Below are 12,266 nucleotides of genomic sequence, written 5' to 3' on the forward strand. Positions count from 1 at the left end.
GGATGACCAGTTACAGTCTAAACCAAAATCTATCACATCACTGAAACAGTGCAGGATGGTAATTAATAGCAAATTGCAGTATTATTACAGCACTAATGCAGAGCAGTCATGTGGGAATACTGAAATCCCTGGAATGTGAGAAGAATTTAAAATCCAGCTGATAAGGCTGTAAATCATCAGGCAGTCAGTAGGGCTGCAGGTATGAATTGAAAAAAAACAGAGTGGCAAACCTCCATCATTCATTTTGTTATATTCTTTCCCCTTCTATGTCTCCCTGCCTCTCCCCAGTTTCAATTTCTAACAAAATTATGGCAAAATTCATGTCCTTTTCCATCACTTTGCCTACTCACTTCTAGCTAGAACTATCATTAGAATGAAAAATGCTTTCTTGCTTTTTCACTGTCTTTAATAATAGACAAGACTAATTATTTATTTTGCCACAGATTAATTTGCAGCCAGAATACAATGAAGATACAGGGCATGCCATCTTGCCAAAAAGAGAGAGTTACAGTAAACAGGATGATCACTTGATGTGGCCAGGGACAGGCCCACAATTTAAGGAAATTTTTATTACCCTTTCTTTTTTAATCTACCGTGACTACCAATTGATATGTAAAATGGATCCAAGATGTTTTTTACATTATTTCAGTTTGGATGTAGTCAGAAGAAAGAAGCTGAACCAAGTCACTGTTTTGTGAAGTTTAGAAAAATCTCGCCTGAGCCACAAGATGAAGATAAAGTACTGAGATGTCAGCTGAACTAGGAGATTCTGTTCTTTGCAAAATTAGATAACTGTAGGCTTCAATGAATTTTTAAGTGACTGAGTTGGGCCTACTTCAATACAGTTCTGCCTTTCTAGCCAGCTCTCCTGCACTTGCTGTTCCTCTGACTTTGGAAGTGGTTTATGACATTCTGTAAATAATTACCTGGAAAGCTAGTACTGGCAAAAAGTGCCTAGAATTCTGAGAAGTCTTCTCTTTAAAAGCTGATGTGTGAAAAACCACATTAAAAATCTATGCAAAATACCTATTCCTGCTGCACACCAAATTATTTCCACACCCTGTTCTAGACAGAAGTCTACAGGAAAACTTTCCTTTCAGAGGGTCCTTAGCAGGGACCTGAACTCACCCAGGACTTGCAGACTGCCCAGATTCTTAGAGATAAAATTCCCCCTTCCACAAAGGGACCAGCTCTGTGCCTGTCTTCTCCTCTCTGTTCAGGCTGTTCCTTGCCCAGCACAGCTAAAAGTGTTTTCTCCTTTTTTCATTTCAGAAGCACAGGTGACACCGGGCAGGGACCAAATCATCACATGCACAGTGAAAAGGAGAGGAAGCATTTTCTCAACAGGAGATAGCAGCTGCATTATTTACCAAGACTTAACCAACACCCTGAGAGGGGAATGACCATAAGTCAAGGAAAAAACATCACTTTTCAGAAGCCAGGTCATGCCTGGAGAAGTGCCACCTATAAAAAGGTTTTGCTCAGATGGTTGCAAGCCATGAATAATGTTCTGCACACATCCAAGCCTTTGTGAAATCGAGACCTGAATAACTTCAGAAAAGCAGATTGAAACAACCCCTGTACTATTGATGTGTCACACAATGCTGAGTACCTTTTAAGGTGTTCTTATTTTCCACCAGCATCCTAGGAAAATACATTTACTACTCATTTATGAGAGCAGAATCATGGGTTTATTCAGAAGATTAGTGGCATTTCAGTATATTACCAAATCCGTGTTCCCACCAGATCAAACATACCACACTTTAGATTGGCATTTAATACAGATATTTGTAGCCTGCAGGAATAATAAATGAAACTAATTAAGTTTAATAATTCAAGAGAACTTGGCATGCCTGATTGTTACATAAAGGCTAATTATCTTTCTCCTTTTCTTCCAGATCTCCTCTCCTCCCCTCACCAAATTAATCTGGAGACTTCATAAAATATGAAAATATTAAGAAAAAAGAATCATAATGGTAAATACTTTTAATACACAGAAAATGCCCTGCAACAGATTTACAGCTGATGCAAACTTGACTAAAACCCTACAGATGTTTTAAAGAGTAATGTCTGTTTTTACAAGTAGTCAACTTAGTCATAAAGGAGATTTATTTTGTTATATATCCTCTCATCACAATAACAGGACCCAAAAATTGTCCTAGGCAGACCTTACTAAATCCAAGTCATCAGCAACACTCCAGCAGAGATCTCTGTACCAATTATTTCACATGTGTTGGCACACAGTAACTTTTATTGAAGATCTACTTCATTCAGCAGTGAAATATTTAAAAGCACTAGAAATTTCTAGAAAATTACTTCTCTCTTTTTTTCCCACATTTACCCGACAGGGTCAATCAAAACACAAGTCTGAAGTAAATGTTTGAAACCTTAATAGTGTCTTAGGCTGAGAGAAAAACAATTTGTCAGTTAAGAGGAGATAAAATTGAGAGGAGGCTTTATCAGAAGCACTGGACTCACGAAGGGAAGTTTATGTGAAAAGAGTTTGCCCTGGATACAAAATACTCAGTGTGAAGCACTCCAGATCAGCAGGCACCCACACAGAAAGCAATATACAGGGTGTTTCATTCTCACACAGAAGGTACCACCAATTTACAACAAAACCCAAACTCCAATCCCAGCTGCCTCTATTAATTTTCTTCCAAAATCCACTTCTAGCCAAAAGTCTTTTTCCAAGGTGAAGAACTAAAGAAAATACTTTTTCAAAGATGATTAATTTCATTTACAGTACAGTGAAAATCTTTAGAGCCAGAAGTTGACTTAGATTACCTTGCTAACTAATAAAGAGACCAGGTTTTTAATTAGGTTGCCTAAAGCTCATTCTCCCTTCATTATTTATGCTTCTTCCTTTGCACAGTGTAATTATTTCCAACAATATATATATATATATATATGTTACAAAAACCCCTACACACATATATATGTATACAGAGAGAACCCCATGCCAATAAGAAGCTTCCTCCTCCTGCACAGGCATTTCTGCTGAACAGTAACCATGCAGAGAGTCCTGACACATGCAAACATCACTTTTCTTCAGGTCCCTCTTCTCCTGGGATATCTACAAGACACACCTAACAGCAGGGCTGCTGGGCAGTGTAACTATAACCATGGGGCTTCTTCTCATTGTGTACATCCATTTGACATTCATTTTTGACTGGAAACTCTTTTTGTTTTCTCTTTCAGTGCCCAGCAATACGGGGCCTTGACCAGCAGTGATGGATTCTCAGCAGCATCATGAAAGGCACCATTTTTTTGTGTGTAAAACATGTACAAGATTTACCTGATAGAACAGCACTGAACAGGGCTGGCTCCCACACTGCTGAAATGTTTGAAATTGCTGGAAGGGTGTGTTTCATGCGTCCATAGTGTGGGATGTGCAGAGAGCTGCATAAAGGCTGTGAATTATTTACAATTTCAGCATTATTCATTGCATTATTACTTTGCTCACCAAGTCCCATGTCTCCTCATTTACCATGCCCATCAGGGAGGCTGTGCTAAGGCAGCAAACATCACCCAGAGCCTGGGCTAAGCTCACATCTCACCCAGGGCTGGAAGCACAGCAGCTCTGGGGGAAACTCTGCAGTGGCAGAGGTGCCAGAGCCAAGCAGCCCTTCTTGAACCTTGGGCTGTCATTGTTTTCATTGTTTTCAGGCAGAGATGGCCACTGAATACAGGCAAGAAGAATGCAAGCCTACAGGCCACTAAAATTTACTTTCCAGGCTAAAAGGAGTTTGCCAAGCTTTCAACTGCTGCACCCACTGCTGAGACCACTGCAGAGGCTCCACACTCTCCACAATATTTGATTTTGTGAGAATCTTTGGGACAGACTTTGTTGACTTCTGTATTTCACCTGTGCAGGTTTCTTCATTTTCCTCTGCTGTGCCCAGAGAGATCATTTGAGGCCAGTAATCACCTACCCACAGCACATCCTCCTGCTATTGTACACTCTGCTTTTTCAAAGTTTAATAAACCACTGAAAAAAATGAGCATTCCTGCTCAGTTGCATTGGGGTGTAATAAAGTTGTTTATTTTTTTTTCCCCAAGGGTTGAATTTATTCACTCTAGCACCCTGCCTATGCTGATATACTGCCACCATTATTTGGGCACAGGGAAAAGAATGTTTGTGGTATTCTTAATTTGCATTGTAGCAGTCCTAAAAACCCTGTCATTGACCAAGCAATGCCTTTGGATCCTGAGAGCCCAGGAAGAGCAATTCTAGTCAATGGGCTCATAATCCAGTTTAAGAGGGAAATTTTTACTGCTTTTCTGTCTCTGGCTTGTGAAAAAAAAAAAAAAGCTTATTAGGCTCAGTACTTCCATGTACTTTTCATGCACAAATCAAAAAATCTGGTGCCAGTCCATTGAAAAAGAAAGACCAGGAAATATATATTAAACCATCAGCACCACCAAAAAATAATAATAGAAAAAACTACCAAAACCCCAAAACCAAGAAAACACCAAAAACACCAAAAAAAAAAAAAAAAAAAAACCCACTAAAAAAAACCCCTAAAAAAACCCCAAAAAACCAACAAAAATAATCAACCTAACCAACCTAACAACCAAAAACCAAGAAGTGAAACCATAATTTCTTTTTGCTTTAAAGCACATGAAAGGGGTAGTAGAAGGCACCCAGGCTGTTAAAGTACCTTATAGATATGTGGCCCAGCAGAAATGCAGGGGGTCAGTTTTCTGCTCAGCCAGGCACGGTCCTGCTGCAGGAGCAAGGACACTGCCAGGGGCCTTTTCTTTGCACCACAAATGCAGAGAGAGCTCAGGACAGACAACCCCACAACCCAGGCATGGCCACAGTGAAAAATGCACTTGGTGGCTTTGCTTTGTCCCTGCAATGCGTGCCCAGGGAGGCACGCAGCATCCTCCTGGCTCTGGATATCTACAGTAAAGACGTCCGGGCCACAGGCACAGGAATAAATTAGTTCAGGTATAAATTAGTAAAGATCCTGCCTTGATGCAGGGACCTCTTTTCTGTTCAGATCAGCATATTTCAGTTAACTGTGAGCAAAACTGGACAACAGAGAGGTCGGGCTGGGATGGCAGCACTGACACACTGTCTGCAGGAAATGCAGGGAATTGCTGCAGGTCTCCCTGCTTCACTCAAGAGAGCTTTTCCCCCATTGTGTTTGTAAGATTTAAATACCCTAACTCCCCAAAAGATTCTTGTTAACTTGTTACTTGTCTCTGATATGAAGTTTCCCTGCTCGAAGTGGGTCAGCTCTTCATGCAGAAGATTTTGTTTCTATAGGGAATTACTCAGCAGAATTTTGGAATTTTGGATTATCAACAGAATTATGGCACACTCAGACTTTCCCTTGCTGATTTTATAATAAGAAGAGCTCTTGCCCTTCTTTTGACAGCTTTGTCCATTTGGCTAGTGGATCCTCAAACATTTGAATTTTGCATTCCTAGAAGTCTGGTATTCAAGCCCTCAAAATACATCATCATCCCCAGGAAAAATGGAATGTATTTGTGAGACAGCAACAAGAACCTTCTCTACTTAAGTCTGATATGCTGAAGCACTAATTCTTGTTACACCTACTTGCAACCAGCAGACTTCAGAAGAAGAGACATGGGAACAGTTAACATGTAAGTTATGATAATTCCAGATTTATTTCACTCATGAGCTGGTGATGACCAGTGAGCCTTTCCTTCCTTCCTGAGCAGAGATAAGTAATACAGAAAAAAAAAAATACACACGTGGTTTTAAAGCAGGGAAGAGGTACTGGCACTCCTGAACTCTGTGGATGTTCAGCGCACAGAATGTTGTTGCCTACCATGCACTCAGTCATGTGCCTGCAGTGCTCCTGGCAATGATTATAATAGCCCACAGTTGATTTACATGTTGCATTTTAAGCACTAGAGACGAGAATAAAGCTGCCTGAAGGTTTGAATCCTTTTGAAAACCCTGTATATCATGTTAGGGGAGCTAGATGAACAGTTCTCTGACAATGCAACAGCAGGAGGAAAGCTCCCTCCAGTACTTCTGCAGCATCTCTTCCATACATCAATGACTAATTTGGACTACTAGAACTTCACTTAGCCCATACAGCTGAATTGAGAAGAAGAATTATGCCATTGTGACTGTACAAGGGCCTATTCCATGCTTATTGCAGAAATAAGTGCCTTTTAAATATATACATATTGGTGAATCCAGCTTAGGCATGAGGAATGCTGATATACTCAGTATATCAGTACTCCTCAGCCAACAACAGGACAGATTCCAGCAGTGTTACTGATCTGGGTTTGGCAGTCTGTTCCTCCAGTGGGGCTGCTGTGGGAAGTGTGCACTGCTTGGTACAAGTGAGACTACCCAGAACCTAACCCTGCATTAGTGATTCACCCAGGAAATGTCATGAAGCACCATCCTTTAAAACCTCAAAGGCATATTCAAAAGTAAATACCTATGCAGAGTTACAGGTATGATCCTGCCAGAAAGGTTTCACCCAAGGATAGATCATTTGTAATGTCTGGTTAACTTTAAACACATGTTAAAGAAACCAGCGAGAAATCAATGCCATCCTTTAAACAGATGCTTCTGTCCAGCAAGTCCATTGGATCAGAGGTCAATATTTACCAAAATGCATGTTATTACTTAACAACTCACCAGGGAAAAAAATTTAATTCAATATCTCCCCATGCAAATTTTAATCACTTTTCAATGTCAAACCTTTAATTAGGCTGTTCCTAGGAAGCTGTGTAACCAGGCCATTAGCAAGGCAGCCATAGAACAAAACTCTATTAGGAAAGTGACACTTTCACTTCAGCAGGCTCATACACCAGTGTAGTTAATCTGAATCAGATTCTAAGCAAAACCAAGAAACTACTGCAACAGTGAATGCCCTCAGAACTGTAATTTGTACACATATGAACCAGTAAAACTGTACAGAAATGCCAAAGAGAAAGTCTAAGTTTACTAAAAAGAAAATGTGACACTATGTCATTTTTGCTACTGTTATGAAATTTGTGTCAGAAGCAGCACTTCCTTCATTTGCATCCACCACAGGGAAATAGACATTTCTTCATTTTATTTAGGAGAGCACTGGGACAACTTGTGGAGGAATGAACTTGCAGTACTGAAACACAGTACTGAGCACATGAACCACAATAACAATTGCTTACACCAATTACAGGGTTCACAGGAAAGGAACTGGACTCCTCCAAAACACACGAGCTTGTAGTACCTAACAATAAATCTAACCATTATTTGAAATAATGCTGTCCTCTTGGGTATTGGGAACTTCTGCCCTGGTACCTCTTTCTTCAGACACACTTGTGCATTCTCCAGGGTTCAAGTTGGATTGCAGAGAATTGAAGCTGAATACACCCTCACAAGGGCATGGCAAAGCAAGAAAGACAAGCGAGGAGAACAGGGAGGAAAAGAAAAAAAATACCATTATAATCAAGTTATAAAAGGGTGAGCAGAAAATAGATTTTTAACAGTAAGTGGAGAAGCAAGAAAGCTATAGCTAGAGATTAAAAGAGGACAGTGGCTAGACCTTGATGACTTGAAGAGAGTTTCTTTGAAGAGCCTGAATTGAAACAAAAGCTCCTCCATTTGTATTAGTAATGGAACAATAATCAACCCTCTGGGCAAAATATGGGAGCAAGGCACATCAGAGCTCAAGTGCAAGATGTCAAAATTTTATGCTCAGTCTTAGAAGTGAAATGTTTTTATCTGAGGAGGTTATTGTAAACAGTTTTATTTTAGGAGCTGCCCTTTGAGAAGCTACTACACAAAAATGCACACAGAAGAAAGCAAGATGCTTTTCTCTATTTGAACTTTGCCTTAACAGAAAAAATGCTGTTTGCTATTTATAAAAATATCTGAGAGCTGGCAGCTCTTAAAGCATGTCCCCATACTTAAATGCTTTTATAGTTTCAAAAATCTCAAATAATCAAGTGATGCTCATATGAAACTCATGAAGAGCTGGTGAGTCCCTTACTGTAAAGCTCTAAGTGCAGCCCAGGAGAGCTCATCTTTGCTTTATACATTTAAAAATATGGATGAGTTCAATTCCAATTTTAACATCCATGGTCAAAGCAGTCTATGAACCTCTCATGCACCAGAAGAAATAGTCTCCATGAATCTTCCATCTCCATAAGCAATAAAATACATCTTAGTTGTTAATACTTACCGCTTAAAATGGCAATGTGGAAATTGCCAAGTGGCAGAAGTGCAGAGACATTAGACAACAGGGTGCAGTGAACTTTGTGGGACATGGCAATTGTCATTTTTAGGAGTATTAACTTTCACAAGCATCAGAGCTCTGCTGTGCCTTTGTGTTTGGTACAATGAACTAGTTCTCACTAAGGATAGCCACACAGAACATTTACCCAAGTTCATCTTAGCTCTTTATGTGACTCCAGCTTAGAAGCTGCTTGTACACAGCTCTGATACCCAAAAATCAACCCAAACCTAAACTCTCCCCATGTAATGATTGTTTTAAGCTCAGAAAACAGACTTCTGGAGCCCCACTCCCCTCTACTCCCCGTGTCTGATAACAAGTTCCCTGATGTGGCCCTGGGGTCTGTAACATAGGCTAAGGCACAGGCCTGGGGACACTTTCTGTAAAGCATCACCTGGAATGATTTTCCTCTTCAGCAGGTTATTTGACCAAGCTGAGCTGTATGACAGCAGAAATACTGTTCATGGATTTTTTCCCCCCACAGTATTTAATAATTGATTCATTTTTCTACCATATAGGCTTACAAAAATGCTTCACCAGCAATTCCCTGCTTCCCCACAAGCTACTCTAACTCCAGCATCTTGATTTAGTCCAGCTAACTCCAGGAAATAAAACAGGAGCTAAACAACACTACCTTCAGCCATTTACATCCTGAAAATGCACAGTGGAACATGGAAAAGTTTCAGACTCCACGATGGAAGTGGAGCAGTGCCACCAGATCCATCCAGGCTCTGCACTGCAGCCCAGGCAAGGCTGTCCCCAGCACACATCCCATGGATGACACTGATGGAAATTCTCCTGGGAGCACGTGCCAATGGAGACTTGTCAATTTGCTGTGCAGCTTGCGCTTGGCTTTTCTTCTCATGTGAGCAAAACAGCCAAAGGGGGAAAATCTGGCTGAGGAGATCCAGCAGCTACAGCTCAGCTTGGAGAGTTCTCCTCCAGCTGCACATCTGCTCCACAGGGACTGGCACTCTGCTGAGGGTTTGATGACCCTGAATATTAAAGAAGATTTCTCTACCCACCCAGGTAACCTTGCTGATGTACCTGAGTGATGATAGTGTTCTACCCTTGAAAGTTCTCCTCCCAGAAAGGTCTCACTTGCTCCAAAGGAGGAGAGTCATAAATTCAGTGATGTCCTCAGCATGTACAGATCCTGGCTGAGGTGTAATTTTACTGCCATGCATGAAGTTACATGAGAACTGATTCCCCCCAGTAAGTTAGATTTTAGCTCACTGTCTGCATCCTTGTTGCCTTTCAGAGGAGTGTGTGCAGTCAGCCACAAGGACAGACTCACTGCTTGCTTGAACTCAAGCCCTGGGAGGTGCTCCCATGGTCAGGCAGAGCAGGCTCAAAGGCACAAGTTCACCTGGTGCCTTGGGAGGTTGGAAGTATTTTTTCAGGGGGGTCAAAACACCACCATGGCATGCCCTGGCAGGCAGGCAAAGCCTCCAGCCTGCCACAGAAAGGCAGAGATTTCAGCTATTCCTGCATATAAGCTGTAGAAAAATAGCCTCTGGGTTAGAGGCCTCTGTAGCTCTTGCTGATCCAAAGGATCTAAATGAATTTGGTGGGAATGCTCCTGAGAATCACTGATTTTTAGGTTTTTTTTTCTTTAAAGAGTACAAAGATTGTCTTTCCAGAAGCTTTTTCCTTGTTGTTTGCGAGGTTTGGTGTGCCCTTGGCTTCTTGTGATCAGTGGGACATTCAGCAGCGAGCACTCTGAGATTCATCAATATTTTCGAGGGTAGGAGAGAACTTCACTCCTTTTGAGTACCACTCAGACAAAGATGAAAAGCTTGTGAGGGTGCCAATTATATAACCTGGCTGAGCCATCTTGCCAGTGAAAAGCTTTGCAGGATGCATTCTGACTTCACAAGATGGAAATCCAGCTTTTATTCAAGTAGTTTGATTTGGTGACTTTGCTGTTTAATCCATGCAGCCCCAGTGATCAGTCAGAAGCAGTAACTGAAAAGAGGGTGGCTCAAATTAATTCTACCAGGATTTCACAGTGTTTACTATTTTCTGTCTCTCTGGCAGCATGCCAGCGGGACAAGAGCTCAAGACAACAGTTGATGTGTTCTGCACTGGAGACAGCATATTCTTACACTGCAGGACAGAGCCTTAAGCTGAGCTGCTGGATGAGCCCCAAGTGGGTTCCCACAGTGCAGTGGGCAGATCTGGCCTGAAAGTTGCACAGCCACATTTGTGCTGAATTAAATCCAGATCAGTAAAACCTGTCTCCTGGCTTATTACTGTGGGCAAGGCACCAAGCTATGTACAGCCAATACTATTTTCCATCCTGAAGTGGCCTGTGTGCAGCTGACTGTGTCACTCAGAGACAGCATTTCTCCTCTCCCCAGTCTGTGCATATGTGGACTTTTATTATTAAAGTGCCTTGGACTGCCAGGCCTTTGGGACAGGGCCAGTCTTTTTCTTACAGGGCTGGGTGGTACCTTCCATCTTCTGTCTCACACACATGCACAAGTGCTCCTGCAGTCAATAAAGAGCAGCTCTGCCTTGTGCAGCAGGACTGAGCAATAGAACTGCCGCTCTGGTGGAAACTGAGAGAAAAATATCATCAAAATGTATGATGGAAATGAAGGAAAATCAGTGCAGAGCTTATTAGCCAAGTTGCATACACGCTTAAAAAATGTATCAGCCTAGACCTGGAAATTTATGTTCAAAGCCACGAATTCAGAGTTAATTTATTATGCAGTAGATTTCCAGCTCCACTGAGCTAATGGGATTTGTTACTCTGTTAAATAGGCTTTTCCCTCAGAGCACCTTGTTTCATTAGACCATTTAACAAAGGTTTGGGAGAATGAGATGTGTAAACACAGCACAGCCATGCCAGCTGCCTCTCTGTTTTGCCCACTAAAATGCTAATTCCTCTTACAGACTATGGGTGCACAGGTACTGCACTCTATGCAGGAGGCATGAGGATTTCACTTTATTGAAAGCTAAAGAGAAAGTGCAGAAAATGTCTCAGATTTCTTGAGAGAAGACTTTTCCTGGTGTGTTTAGGGTTAAAAATTGGAACAATCTTCCTGGCACTAACAGTGTTGATGACGGGTTCTCCAGGAGCCAACTAGCACTTTGTGAAATGGCAGCTGTAAACAGAACTGTCTATAATTAATAACGCTTTAATTAATAGCAGGACTAAGTGGACCAGACAAAATCAAGCCCGTGAGAGTCTCTGTTTCCTGCAAAGTATCAACAGAGAAAAAAAATACAATAAAAGGAAGGTGAAAGATCAAGCTCTGTTTCATGGAAGTGAAACAAAGTCATGAAAGAAGCACATGAGGCTGGCAACAGCCCCAGGAGTGAGCCTGAGCCCTGCTTGTTCATTCAACACCCAAATGAAACTCCTTTTCTGACATTCCTCACAGCATCCTACCCCAGTGTGCCCAAACTCCATGCTGTTCTTCACAATATCCATATTTCTGATGAGAAAGGACATTCTTTCACTCCAGGGATAACCGGAACATTAATTTTCTATCAACTTTAAGTTTTTAAAATGAGAGCTCTTTGCCATTCTGATCAGCAAGTTGAGAGCAAATGCTATAACCTTTTGTAAAGCAATGCATCCATTAAGGAGACATTCTGCACCTTTTCAGGATGCAGTCTTACACTACACGACTGACTGATCTCCATATTACCAGTGTTTACAATAATTCAATTTTCAGTTATAATATTTTGATTTTTCCCAAGGAAAACTTAAAAGTAATTCCAGCAGCTATTAGGCATTGTCAGTGAAACTCCATTCATGATGAAAAGAATAAACCTGACAAAACTGTCAAGGAAACCAGGAAAGTCAATGTCTGCATTCCTGACAACATCAGGAATAACAAATCTATTTTTAAATGGCATGAGTTTTCTCCAGATATCCATTTTGTAACTAGTATAGAATAGAAATCTCGTTGAAAATAAAATTAATGCACAGAACAAAGACTGAAAAAATTAATAAAAGCTGTGGGACTTGAGAAGGAATGGTTTCTTTCTCTGTCACTTTTATTTGTGTGCGCATTCATGACTGTGTGTAAA

Source organism: Camarhynchus parvulus, chromosome 14 (assembly GCF_901933205.1).
Source record: "Camarhynchus parvulus chromosome 14, STF_HiC, whole genome shotgun sequence".
NCBI lineage: Eukaryota > Metazoa > Chordata > Aves > Passeriformes > Thraupidae > Camarhynchus > Camarhynchus parvulus.